Source organism: Pollicipes pollicipes, unplaced genomic scaffold, assembly GCF_011947565.3.
Source record: "Pollicipes pollicipes isolate AB1234 unplaced genomic scaffold, Ppol_2.1 Scaffold_4002;HRSCAF=4701_pilon_pilon_pilon, whole genome shotgun sequence".
Classification (NCBI taxonomy): domain Eukaryota; kingdom Metazoa; phylum Arthropoda; class Thecostraca; order Pollicipedomorpha; family Pollicipedidae; genus Pollicipes; species Pollicipes pollicipes.
The window spans coordinates 17,636,521-17,650,444 of record NW_023596420.1 but is presented as its reverse complement, the minus strand read 5'-3'; the positions used below and the strand labels follow the sequence as shown (position 1 = coordinate 17,650,444).

The 13,924-nt window shown below is 48.7% G+C and overlaps 1 protein-coding gene across 1 annotated transcript in view; it reads left to right on the top strand.

Annotated features, from left to right (window-relative positions):
* Positions 1-3,125: 3,125 nt before the first annotated feature.
* The window catches only part of LOC119094178 (TBC1 domain family member 4), a 101,127-nt gene continuing 90,328 nt past the window's right edge, over positions 3,126-13,924 (top strand). The window contains exon 1 of the mRNA XM_037217253.1: positions 3,126-3,271. The gene's annotated coding sequence lies outside the window, so the exon portion shown is untranslated. The remainder of the gene's footprint in view (positions 3,272-13,924) is intronic.

The following is a 13,924-nucleotide window of genomic DNA, read 5'->3' as shown; positions in this document are numbered from 1 at the left end:
CACCACGCAACGCCCTCGTCGCGTGGGCGTCGGCAGCTTAAAGGAGGAGGTGTTCCACATTTATATCGGGTTTTGAACAAGAATAGTCATCTTGAAGACCTGTCGGAGCTGTTAATCTTGCACCTCTTAAGACCTAATCCCCTCTAGTTTCTGAGCTACAGACGCGCGAAAGCGGGCAAAGGTATATCAAGCAGAGCACTTCAAAGTCGCCTTGACATTGATGACGTCAAAATAACGTTATTTAAATCCTATCATTCCATAAACCATGCGGAGATCAAGGCTGAGAAATATATAAGTGTCGGGGCGTTCACATCTGGCGTTCTTGAGAGCGATTGCCAGAGCGCTGTTTAGAGCAGGCTTTTTCAATTAAAAGTATGCCAATGCTTATAAGTGAGCTAGCTTCATCATACATCATGCTTGCTTACCATCTTCAAATGTGAAACACTCCCCTTAAATCCAACATACCTCTTCACGCATAACGCACTGTCTGGACACCGATTGCCGTCTTTTTTTGATGGCTGCTGGGCGCACCGGATGGCCGACATGCCGCATGTCCTCCTGTCCACTCAGGCACGTCTCCACATACCTGGTCGACCTGGCCTGCTTGACAACCTCCTTGACGACCCACGGGATGAGGTGTTTGCATGTAGCCGCTGCTCACCACCGCGGCGGCCCAATATATAAGGCCGAGTATTTTGGCTCTCCATGACGGACGAACGTCTGTGGCGGAGCCCGGGTCGGACGTCTCCAGTCAGCCTGGCACAGCACACGATGTTCACACCAATGGCTTGCTATGCGCCGCGGTGGTCATGCTTTCTTGTTCACCGTCCTGAATATGCATGGGCAAAGTGCTTAACATTCTTTTCTGGTAAATTTTGATATGAACCCTTTGAATGGATGAATTTCTGGGATCAGCGCTGACGAAGCCGTGCTTGTGTGAGCCCTGACCCCAACATTCGATGGCGCAATTCCAGGCAACGGCCAAAATTTAGTGGCGAAAGCTTAACGTGCCGCAATGCTCGGCACGGTCCGTCTTGCCCTCTGACGTCAACTGACCTTAGCGCGATCGCTGCCACCGGCCGCAGGCCATACCCGTCGAGGGCAAATAGCGAGCGCCCTAAACCGACTCGAACACGCCCTGCCTCGGGTTGGTGGATCGGAAGACAACCGCTGTAACCAACTGAGCCACCGAGACGGACATTGGGGTGTTCCAGCGTGATACACCGTCTAAACTTCAGCAACCCACTTCCTCTGGTTCCAAAGGTTCTATCTAACCACCTTTCGCCCAGTCCTTCCCCCCATTTTTACTCGGTTTTGGAGCACAGGGCGGGAAGAAAAGATTTTGAACATTGATCGATTTCAGGTCTGTGAGCGCGAGGCGCCAAATCGATCAAACCGATACTTAAGCCGAAGAATAAAGCGTGTGACGTGCCATGTGCTCAGACAGGTGTCTCTGACTTCGGTACGGTCACGGTCAACCACAGACGCAACAACATCTTGCCTCAGTCAGCGTGAAATCGACTCATTCGCACTTCTGAATGATTAGCGATACTGATAACGAGCGATACTGACCCGAAATATGAACTGGACACCACAGCAATCCACCACAAACATTCCGCCACAAAGAAGTTCAGCACGAGCCACGTGCCACACATCAAGGTTGTCGCAAGCCGGGTGCCAGGTAACGCAAACGCAAAACGCTGCAAGCTGGTTGCTGGCATCGATAAAAACCGGCGGTAGAAACTACTGGTGGTCAAAGATGCCAGAGACTGACAGAAACTCAAGCACTGCAGAAAATCTTGTAAGGCAATGGAGCAAAGTGGAACAGCCAAATAGGACAAACACCATGTTAAGCATCAATAGCGTTAAGTGCATGGTAAAATTGCAAAATCACACTATGTTTTGTGGGATCGGCTTCAATGACCCTATCTGACCTATCTATCACATTTATCCTATCTTCAGTGAAACTAGTCCCTACATTTCCTAAACGATTAGTTATGCATTCTTTTACTCTGGCAACGGACTAATGCAGAGGAATAGACGACCACAAACGCCGCCGCCCCAATGGCAGAATGACGTACACCACCCGTGTTAGCGTAAAGTTGGGTTAAGTTGGTTAAGTGCATAGCGAGTGGCAATAGGAATTGTGCGAGAATCAGTAACTCACAACTGCTGTTGTAGTGCAGACAGGTTAGACAGGATGAGATGAAGTAAGGCGTTTTTAGGTTAGGCATAGTTATGATACTCCCATGGAAATAAGCATTGGTATTTTGTAGGAAATAGTGACAACCTGTTCGTTTTCCCTGACCCCATCTTAACAGAAGCCAAAGGTATGCGTATTGTGTTTGACTTGTTGATGAGCAGATGTATAGGAGTCCAAGTTTTTTTGTTTGCTTGAGTGTTTTATGCTTGTGGAAATTCCTGTTGTTATGTTGTTATTGAATCCCTTTCCTTTGTGCTGTGTTAAAAATGATGTGCAAGGGAAGCGCAAAGTGTAGCATCAGATTATTGGTGTTAATAATTTTTATGCTCATTACACTGTCATGACATATCTGTGCTTTAATGTATTCTGTTCCGCTTTAATTTCCTAAGATGTTAAAAGACAAAACAGTTTTGTCAGGTTTTCGATATTACGTCCATGCCAACTTGAAACAGATGTCTTTGTTTGCTGAAGCATCAGCCACGAGCGCAAAGGTTCCGTCTTTTGTGAATTTATTTTTTTCTCTCCGGGACGGTCTTTGCGCGATGTAATTTTTCACTCCCACCCTAGTTCAAAAGCGATTCTAGCTTTCTGACCGCTATTATGGGCGGTATTTGTAGTTGGCGGGCTATTTCTACGCCTTTGCTTCGCACGCTTCCAGTGCACATGCCGCCATAGCTCATAGCTGTTGTGTGACGATTTCTTGACAGCGGTATGAAAAGTTGTCGACAGTCCATTCTGTCCTGCCAGTGGTTCCGTTCATGAAGACTTTTCAGTAAAGGAGATAAAGTTATTTTTCGTTGATGGAGTATATGGTAGCTGTAAGTTTTTCTGCTTAAAGGCGTTTAGTACGCATTGCTACGATACTGCCGCGCTGTGTGCATCTGTAGCGAATCATGCATCTTTGAGCTGGTGGTCGCGATTTTTCACGTGTTACGCATGGTTCCGGCATCATTGTGGTAGAAATGTGTTTGATTGGCAGTGAGGTGAAGACAATTATGGTTAAGCCAACTTAGTTAACACATTTTAAACCCCCGAGTCTCTCAGGAAGGGACTGAAAGGAACCTGAAGGTACGTGCTGCAGTAGGTACGCGGGGTAGGCCTGCCTTCTTCTAAGGAAGTGGCTTTTGCCTATCAAGTCATGTTTTTCTATTACGTTGAAGTGCTTCTCATTCTTGCATACCTGACTTTTGCAGTGAATCTCTATGCCTTTATGGTCATTGGCTGCTGAACGATTCCGGCTTCAGCATGGTTGTGTCACTGTCCACTATTTGGGCAACACAGGTGGCTGCTAGTTATGGCCTGGATCGAAGGTTATATGCATGGATGGAATATTTGGGATGTGTCATGGGCATTGACTCTTAAATTGGGACAAATGGGATGTTATCTCAATGATGTGTTAAGTGATAAAAAACTATTTATGCCCCTGAGTTGTTAAACATTTCTGGACAAAGGAAACAATGTAGGAGTGTATGGAGACAGCACCAGTTTATTAATCCATGGTTTTGCTCAGCACAGTTCAAGAAACAGTTGAAATATTATCATGTCATTAATGTGGCCCCTTAAATCAGTTGTAACACATGTAATTGGGAAAGAGCAATATGCTACTCATAGGTACTTTAGAAGCTGCACTAACTGACTTTGCTTTGAATGATGATGTTATGCATTTTAAGTACTTGCCTTCAAACCTCAAGATGTGTCACGGCTATTGTCCATGTTCTGTCAACTAGAAATAAAGTTGCGGGATGAAGCAGGATTTATGATACGTACATATGGTTATGTGGTCTGCCCTTTATTATGATTTAGATTTTCAAGTGGGGTTGAGATAAAAAAGTCAGCAGTGCTATAAAATATGATCTCAGTAGGTCAGATTCTGCCTAAAAAACAATGGCATGTAACATTGTAATTAGAGGCTATTTTTGAGGTAATGCAAAATGCCAAAATACCAGTTTTTTGCCATGGTATAGTTTAATTAGTTCTGATCATTTCAGGCATACTTGTGTTTCTCATAGGATACTGTCCCAAATCTGTAAGGACATCTATAAATTCTTGGTTTTCATTCATTACAAGCAGTGTAGAAAGTTATCCAGCATTGTTTTTAATATCATTTTCTCCCTTGTAAAGTTTTGCAGTGCACAGACATGGAATGCCTAAGATATATTGACATGCAAAAACCAGGGGTGCATGAGCAATGCCGTATGATTCAAGCCAAATTGAAGGAATATTATAATGAATGTAACAATTCTGTGAAGGATATGAACAGGACAGCCACCATGATGCTAGTGTTCTTATCTACTGCACAGCATGAAGCATAGTCCCCAAATCATTTCATGTATACAAATACTGACAACATTGAAAGAAGGCACTAAGCACACACTCACAAAGAACCAGTGTATTCCAATTAAATTGAGGTAGTAAAAATGTGACTTGGTGCGTTCACTTGCCAATAATTCGGCAGGTCAAGATATAAGGTATTACACACTTATTTGTGAGCATGATTTTCATGGGCAGTTGGCTGAGGCAGTGGCAATGCATCATATTTTTGGATGGGGTTGGAGGGGGGGGGGGGGCAATCAACTCTCAAGGGCCCTCTAACATTGTGGGCCCACTGATGATGGTGCCCCCCCAACCCCCCACTCATGAATGGGGAGACCGAAGTTGCTGAAGGACCACAAATCTGACAGCCCAATGCTCAAAAAAATTTGTTCACTGGATTTGATTTGCATGATTTTGAAGGGTTGTTTTCATGCATTTTTTTTTTCTGTTTTGCCCTCTAATTGAAATAGAAAGCCAGAGCGTCCAGAATGCGTCGCAAAAGTCTATAAGATGAACAGAGCAGTCATTGAAGGCAGGTAGGCAAGCTCTGCATCGAATAAACTGATCATGTATTCACTGTGCTTGGCCTATTCAACCATTTGCTAAATCGATATCAGGCAGGGGCACTGCCAGGAGTTCTTGGCGTTTTTTATGTTGAGAAGCCCGTGGATGAAACACCAGGGCAGGCCACAACGGGTTTGGCTTTTGCTGTGGATATGGCCAAGTGATGTGGCCTTTCTTCCGATGTTATTTGCGAAAACGGTGCGTGAAATAGTTTTAAGCCTGGGGGCTCGCAATCTTTCGGGGCAAACGCACCAACGCCAGGCGTTGCAGTCTTCCCAGGCGGCGCGTCTTTGGCCTGCAGCTAGCGCCATAATACTCTGCTTTATGGCATCGATTCTCACGCGTGAATGGGCGCCATATGACCAACGTAGTCGGTGTGCCTCAAAGCCCAAATCATTATCATCACGCGTGAAGCGTAGCCTGGGCCATATACCTTAGCTGTGGCAATGTAGCCTGGGCTGTGCATCTTAGCTGGGCAATTTCATTTTCATATCGATAATCGGAACGCATTAGCATTTACAGCGCCACGAGCTGGTGTTGTCATGACGCAATCTCTTATGAGTTCAGAGGTCTTATGCTTAATTGTCGACCTTCAAAAGACGACCAACGCGATAGAAGAGACATTGCTAATATTTCCAGTGTTCGTTGTTCATGCCAGGCTTATGATCACTAGTACCTCAATCCTTGCTTATGTTCCGATTGCGAGCGTGGGTGCTCCAGACTATGTTTCTCACTAATTTATTATACACAAATGTAGGGACGCCGTTAGGCAAGCATCTATACGCCAAGTATATGGGTTTTTTATACCGCTTCAATCCACTCTTTTGAACATTAAGGACAGCCCTTAACTTTTCCGAGCAGGGGTATGACACTAAGGGGCATGTTGCATTTATTGGTCTGTGGTCGAGGAGCCAGAGGAGCTAGGAACCAGCCAGAGGAGCCATACCAGGTTCGGGTACATACCGCCTGTTAGCTGTAATTTTGGCGACGGTGAGGTCTGGGCCATTGTCAATCCAGAGCCTTCAGAATGTACGTCATGCACTGCTCCCCTTCCTGGCGAGAAAGGCCCTCTGGCCGCGACTGTTAGCTTTGGATCGGCGCAGACTCCCGTACTGACGTAAATGATCACTTACCGCCGCCGTGGGACACGGACACCAGTTTGAACTATTGTGCCTCTGGACGAAACGGGAAAGAGTACTGGGGCCCCTGACTAACACAGGGTCGTTCCATTGTGACATTGTGTACCTCTATCATTGTGATTTTTTGTATCTCCTTTCATTGTCAGAGGGCCCCATCCCACGCAACATGCTTTGTGATACTTGTGGCCCCGTCTCTGTACCTACTCAGCAAATGAGCCCAGAGCCGACCCGAAGCCTCTTTTCGACACAGGATCTCTATCAGGCACTGTAGGCAATGACCGACATGGGAGGGGGGGGGGGGGGGGGGGGAGGGACATAATTGTTTCGGGTACCCAGACCATTGCAATAGGTATTCAGTGCAATCGTAATCCCCGGCAATGTCTTTGCTTGGAAAGTGGGCCCCCAGAGCCCAAACTGACCTGGAGCGACGGACTGTTGGACATCGGTAGTCTTTGACCAACGTATAGGCCCTCGCTGCCCCAGGAGCTTGGGTCGTAAGTGTCTTCCCTAATCGGTCGGGAAGCACCCATTGTCACCTAATCACCTTTTGAGAAGGGCTTGGAATACAATGCTCTGGCGCCTTAACGGAATTGGACCGTGAAACGGCATATGCACAGTTGTATATGTGTTCAGGTGCACAGGTGTTCCGGTGTACAGGTGCACGTGCAGGTGTACAGGTGTAGGTGTACAGGTCACTTGTTTCTGGCCAGGATTTGCGCTAATCGTAACGAATTTATTACAAACATAGTGAACGTAAACGGTGCCAGCTGTAAAAATTACTTGGCTCTAATCCCAGCCAGTTATCAATTGCATTTTATGAGAATTATTTGTATCAACTGCGCAACGGCTTGTAAATTTCTGTCCGACATGAGCGCACTCTGCCTACTAAAATTCGTGAAAAGCAGACACCAGGGACACTTGTAAGGGTTTCTTAAGGCGACCGGCCTCATTCGCCTATGTTTTGGCTTCATATACATTTTCACACAAAACGGTGCACCTTCAAATCTAAAACATCCAAAAACAAGCGCTTGTTTACATCTGACGCTCATCAACACTCGGCTACGCACAAAACCCAACTGTTGCGGGGCCGCATTATCACTCGCCGCCGCCGACGGCGTCTCCCTCTACATGGCAGCCAGCCTTCGCGGAGCGGCGCTGGCCACGGCGGCCGTCTGTGCTCCGCCAGCCGGGCAGTCGTGTGAGCCGGTCAGGCTGCCGGCCGACCACGCTACATGACGACATAATACATCAACACTTATACGCATCAGTAGAATTCACTGGTGTTGATGCTTTCTTCGAATTTCCTCAAACGCTGTAGATTGCCCGCAAAAGTAACAACTGATAATTAATTCCCTCGCATTCTCTTCCGTTTCTCGTCCCAAAAGCGCAGCTGATTATAGAAGGTCCGCGATCCGATTCAGGTACTAGCGGCGGCGAGGGCTGGAGTCGCTTTAGGCGCTCATTATTTGGTCCCGGCTGGCTTGAATTGCGGCCGGCAGCAGCGAGCTTTGTGAAGGTCAGTTGACGCCAGAGCGTCTTACCCTCAGGGTAGGACGTGCGTGCCAAGTGCTGCGGCACGTCAAGTTCCCACCGCAACATCCTGCCGTTGTACCGGAGTCTCACGATGGGATGGTGCAGTCAGGGGTCACGTAAAAACACCGATAGGCGTGGGTGTTGACCCCAAAATGTATCCGATGGAAAAGCTAGGGCTAAAGCTGAAAAAACAATATGCCTTAACCGATTGAACTTACCCTTTTACTCCCCATAGCTCGAGCATTGGGGCCAAATGGCGGTGTATGTATGTTACTAGCAGTGGTGATATATGTACGCCACCCAATTGCCTGACATGCTAGAGAACCGACCACACAGCAACCTCTTCATCTCACCTCGATTTCGGTCGAACTTCACCACCACGCCGTCGAAGGAATGAACCGACTGCTGGATAATCCCTCCACTCCTCTGGCCTGCTTTCCGCCCAGGGCGTGCGCCTGGGTCAGGACTGTTCCGCACAGCAGCTTTGTGCTGCGTTACAGTCGAAAGTTCTAGGATTGATCTCTGGGAGATAAGGCGCATTAAGGCGCGTCGGGACTGTATTTATGCTGTAGTTGTACCTCAAAACGGAAGTCAAGGAATGCAATCAACACGTTTTGTGCGGTGTGCTCCCAGTGGGAAGAGATATTGAGGTGATATTGGTTTATTTTTGCGAGGACTCATAATCAATGTTCTCTTGAAAACGTCGCCTAACCGCCGTCTCCTGGTATACTGAAGGCCGTTTACTGGCTGGTATTTGGAGTACCCGTTTGAAGGCTGGTATACTGAAGGTTTTTCAACATGATAAATATTAACTCATAACGCTGAAATACCAAGAGTTCAAGTCCGTTTTTGCTTATATTAGCTTCCAACGCGTGTCAAACCATTGGTCGTGCTGTTTGTCACACGGGCCACTCTGTTGAGCCGTCCGGTCGCAAACCTTTACCTACTCTGTCTGGCCAGATATCGACATGCCTGTTGAGAAGGTCGTACAAGCTCAGCTTTGCTGTTTTACGTAGGGACACCCTGACAGTGCTCAAGCCAAGCAAAACACATAGTCTCTGGCTTGTACATGTCACTCCACGCCATTCTATATAAAACCGTCATTTTCACGCCCTGAATCACATTTGAGGGACGAAAAACAACACCTGTTTTCCTTGATTATAGCTGTTAGATGTACCGATTCTTTGTGTGATTACATACCATTTTAAGCTTTTCGCAGCAATGCATCTTCACATCGGCTTGACTGGGAGATTCCGCAGTAGCAAACATTTTTGGAATGGACCCAATATGAAACAATGATATTGACATCTGGCACGCAAATTAAAGTTGCCATACTCTGAGGAGAGGTGAGGTTTGGGGAGAAGGTTAGGTCAACGTTATCGACTTAGCCCCCTCCCCCCAATGAATGTGAGAGAGTGATACCCCTGACGGAGCTGTGTGTATTTTCTACTCGAATATGATATAATTCAGCACCTGCACAGCTAAATACAGTGTTTGCCTTATAGAATTAACATGAAAAGAGCATTTGGATAAAGGGTTCGCCCTCCAATGTGTTGGCCTGGGGTTACCGACTTTATGGTTGATTGTAATGCTTAAGCCCTCGGTGTAGAGGCCCAGAACCTCTTGATTACCGTACAGTACAGTCCAGGACACTTCTGACATTGACTTGAGTGGCGTATGACATATCTAGCGTGGCGGCCGGCTTCGTAAGCAAGGTGCGCTCAGGCAACCATCTTGCTCGTCGCACGATGTGAGGTGCATCTCGCTGGCTCTCGTTCTTAATTGCACCTCATTGTTCATGCCCAGGCTATTGCTCAATGTGTAATACAGTACAGCTACCCAAGAATCTTTCGAATCATTTTTATTTGGATGCGTCCATAATCTCATGACATTACATCTGTGCAGAATTGCACTCGTACGTTACACGTACGCCTACTTACACTGATCATTTCTGCTGTCGGGCGCTGCGACAGAATGGTTATATGACCGTCGAAAGACACATCGCGGAAAACTGCAAAGCCGTACACTGGCAGAATATCGCAGGGTAAGGAAGGAGTGGTTGACAAAATAAGATGCATTGTGAATCAGAAAATGCGCCACTTTCTAGCAACGCTTGAGTGTACCCACCTTAAAAATATGATTCAGCGGGTGACATTCCTCGCTCAAGAATTACCCTTACGGCGCCGGCTGGAGGTGGGCGACTGGCTGACGGTACCGGCGCGGGGGTGGGGGCCGTGACCAGGCGGCGCCGGCCGACTGGCTGACGGTACCGCGCTGGGGTGGGGGCCGTGACCAGGCGGCGCCGGCCGACTGGCTGACGGTACCGGCGCGGGGGTGGGGGCCGTGACCAGGGGCGCAGGCGGACTGGCTGACCGTGCCGGCGCTGGGGTGGGGGCCGTGACCAGGCGGCGCCGGCCGACTGGCTGACGGTACCCGGCGCGGGGGTGGGGGCCGTGACCAGGGGCGCCGGCCGACTGGCTGACGGTACCGGCGCGGGGGTGGGGGCCGTGACCAGGGGCGCAGGCGGACTGGCTGACGGTACCGGCGCGGGGGTGGGGGCCGTGACCAGGGGCGCAGGCGGACTGGCTGACGGTACCGGCGCGGGGGTGGGGGCCGTGACCAGGGGCGCAGGCGGACTGGCTGACCGTGCCGGCGCGGGGGTGGGGGCCGTGACCAGGCGGCGCGACCAGCCACCTCACAAAACCTCAACCACAGCACATTGCTCAGGCAACCATTTTAAGACACTTTTTTTACTGAATCTGTGGCAGGGAGATCGGCACACAACGGTCAAGTTCGGCTGTGATGCACACTACGCGCCATGGGTGCCTCTGCACAGTGTAATGCGTAGGGTACCACTGATTGCGGTGTAGGCAACTATGGTGGGAAAACAATTTTCGCAAATTTCGCTATGTATGCGAGCTATTCAAGCATTGCTGAAACGAATTAAAGGTGGTTAAATGTATTTTTTTGAAGTCTGCTGCAAAGCTGTGCCATTAACCACAGCCATTGGCAGTTTAGCGTTGTGAGAGGTTGGACGGAGGAGTGCGCCAGGTAATCTTTCTCTGATTTTGTAAGAAGAGAAGGCGCAAGCCTCGCAGGACATGACAAACTGACTACGCTTTTCTAGAACCCATGCTCCCTTCGGAATTCAACCTCATTTCACCTTGATGTTTCTGTGATCACCTTTTAGCTATCAACATCACACACGCGTTGAACGTACGTGGTACATAGAATTGGAGGACCACCATTGTGCCATGAGGATGTGTTAGCGCCATGTCTTCAGATTAAAGTGCATTGTGTTTTGATCGCAAGTCATCAAAGTAAACGTAGTCGTTGTGCGATGCCGCCTGCAAGTTCTCTAGCCTATTAGCTTGGCTTAAGCATTTTATAGGGCCCGCATACGTCTATTAAGTGAAGCTCACGCATTCATCACAAAAAGGTCGATGTTTAAAGATTGCAAAGACAAATGGTGATGAACGCCCACTTTTGAAGCTCGTGCTGAGAAGAAAGTGACGCCGTTGGTTTTACCAGCATCTGCGGGCGGCAGATGCGGACTGGCTGGGCGAAGGACCTGAAGACCAGCGCTATTTGTTGCCATTTTATGGTACATAGAGCTAAGGGAAAGTGCTAGAAATTTTCAAAATGTCTTGTGTATTATTGCTGATCCGCTGATATTTAAAGTATGGCTATCGTACGGGTTTCGTGTAAGATTGTTGATTCATATCGTTTCAGGAAGCTCAGAGGCCCACGTCGGCGACGCGTATGCACCATCATTGAATCATGACGCCTTGCATAGCGCCTTCCACGGGCCGAACAGCAAGTCACCGAATGGCGAAATTTGGACACGACGTGCGGGTGCACTAGGCGGGTTTCGTCGGGTCGCTTGCGAGCCACTGCGATACTCGGTTCGGGCGTGGCACGTGGTGGAAGGGGCAATGTTCGGCCTATTGGTTTTGCACAGGCGGTCTGAAAATGTGACCGACGACAAAGCCAACAAGCAACCGTTCGGTGCTCTGACCACATCTCGGCCACGAGGGGTGAGCGATAATAAATTTACAAGTTGAGCTAGATAATTGGACGGGCGTCGCATGTGGCCAGACGTGCGGTTGCACGTGCTACGTGTCACGTGCTCAGAGGCCAAGATGGGACTGACGGTTTTGAAGTTTTTTTTTCACGTTTTATGCTGTAGCTCGGCAGCCAGAGTGCGTGAAGGTGCGAGTTCAACTTAAGTGCCAGCCAACGCACCCTCGACGTGCCAGCCCACGCATCACATGACGAACACGAGCTTTACGACGCGCGGCCGGGCCAGTGCTAGTTTGGCAAGCCGAGAACGTTGGCATTTTTAGAAAGTGTTCCAAAAACGGTGCCAAATACAACCTGATGTCGTCGGAACCGTAACCAGACTTTTGCCTAACATAACATCACCGCACGCACCGATTCATTACCTGTATTTGCCACCCATTGGCATGTGGCATATGCACCGTCCCGCCGATGCATCAGCCTTACTGAAACGGTCGCAACTCTACATTCTCGCGTCACCAAAACGTCACTGGCTGATCGCCCAGGCGCAGGCGGCCATTTCAAAAATAACGATCAAACGTGCACGCCCCGCAGGTTGCCGGCGACATTCACTCATTCATTCGTCCATTCATGCGGCGAGGAAAGTGAGACATAGCGACGACCAAATGCATTACCTGAGCTCCTTGCGTCGGGAAATGCCAGAGAAACCACACTTATCGAGTAGAGTGTGACGACACAGAGACATTGCAGCAGTATTTACAAGTAACAGAAAATGAATTAGGGAGATTTGGCCTTTGCAGTGATGGCAAGTGCGGTTTTCTTGGACTTTTGGAAAACATAACAACGCTCCAACCATGGTGAAGTCTGGGGATCAAGATTTGAACGCCCTTAGCAGTCAGCACACCACACCCGGTTTCCGTCAGGCATCCTGGCAGCCAGCGGTTAGGTCGGCCAGGGAATTACAGGTATGGTATTGAATGCATCCCGAAATATTGCATACATAAATCGTCCATAGCTCCCTGTCGCTTAGCAGAGCAAGCGCGCAAGCACTATCTACACACTATTTATTAGCGGTACGTCTGTCTGTCGGCTTGTCGGTCTGTCCCGTTTTGCGTAGCGCGGTGCACAGATCAAACGGCGGGTCGCGAAACGGGGGAATTTGGACCCAGCGCACGAGGCGGTCTTTCATGGTAGATCGCAGGCCGCTGTGGTCCTCGGCTCGGGCGTGGCACGTGATGGAAGGTCGTTGTTGACCCATTGGTTTTGCAAGGACGACCCGAAAATCTGACCGACGGTGAAGCCGACGAGCAGCCTACCAAGACCGTGCCCGCGTCTGGGGAACCAGGGATCAGAGCGACGAACAATTCACACGTTCAGCTATATAATTGAGCGGAGATTTTAAGAATTGCGCCGGATTTTCAGAAGCACGTACCACATGTCACGTGCACAGAAACGGCCAGGATGGATTTGTCCGGTTTTACGTTTTTTCTTTTTTGTTTTATCCATAGCTCGGTAGCCATAGCGTGCAAAGGCACGAATACAAATTCAAAGCGTCGACCAATAGATCGTCGTCAATTCATGTGGCTGCACGAGTTCATGCGACGTGCGGTTGCGCCACTATTCACTGGTCAAGCCGGAATTGTCAGTATTTTAAAAGCAGTCAAAAACAACACGCTGTTGTCCATGCTATAGCTGGAGTCGTGGCTAAATGTACTTCATCGCGTGCTCTAATACATTTCCTGAATTTACCACCCATTTATCAACTTTATTTAAACGGTCGCAGCTGTACATTTTCACGTCGCCAAAGTGCAACCAGTCGACCGCCCAGTCCCCTGTGACGAGTACTTCACGCAAAACGATGAAATGCACAAACGCCGGGTGTTGCCGGCGTCCAACAGCCGTCATTCATCATTCATTCATTCATGTATTCAATCATTCGTCGTGACAAGGAAAGTGAGTTATAGTGACGACCAAATGAGTTATGCAAACCCCATACTTTGGGAAATGCCAGAGAGAGCACCCAAACCGAGTAAAGAATAACTGGCAACGGGGACGATAAGAGGACCCACAACATGCATTAAGTAGTCTTGCAGTAGCACTGACAAGTGGCAGTGGTAAATAAAGGGAGATCTGGCATTCGCAGTGTCACCAA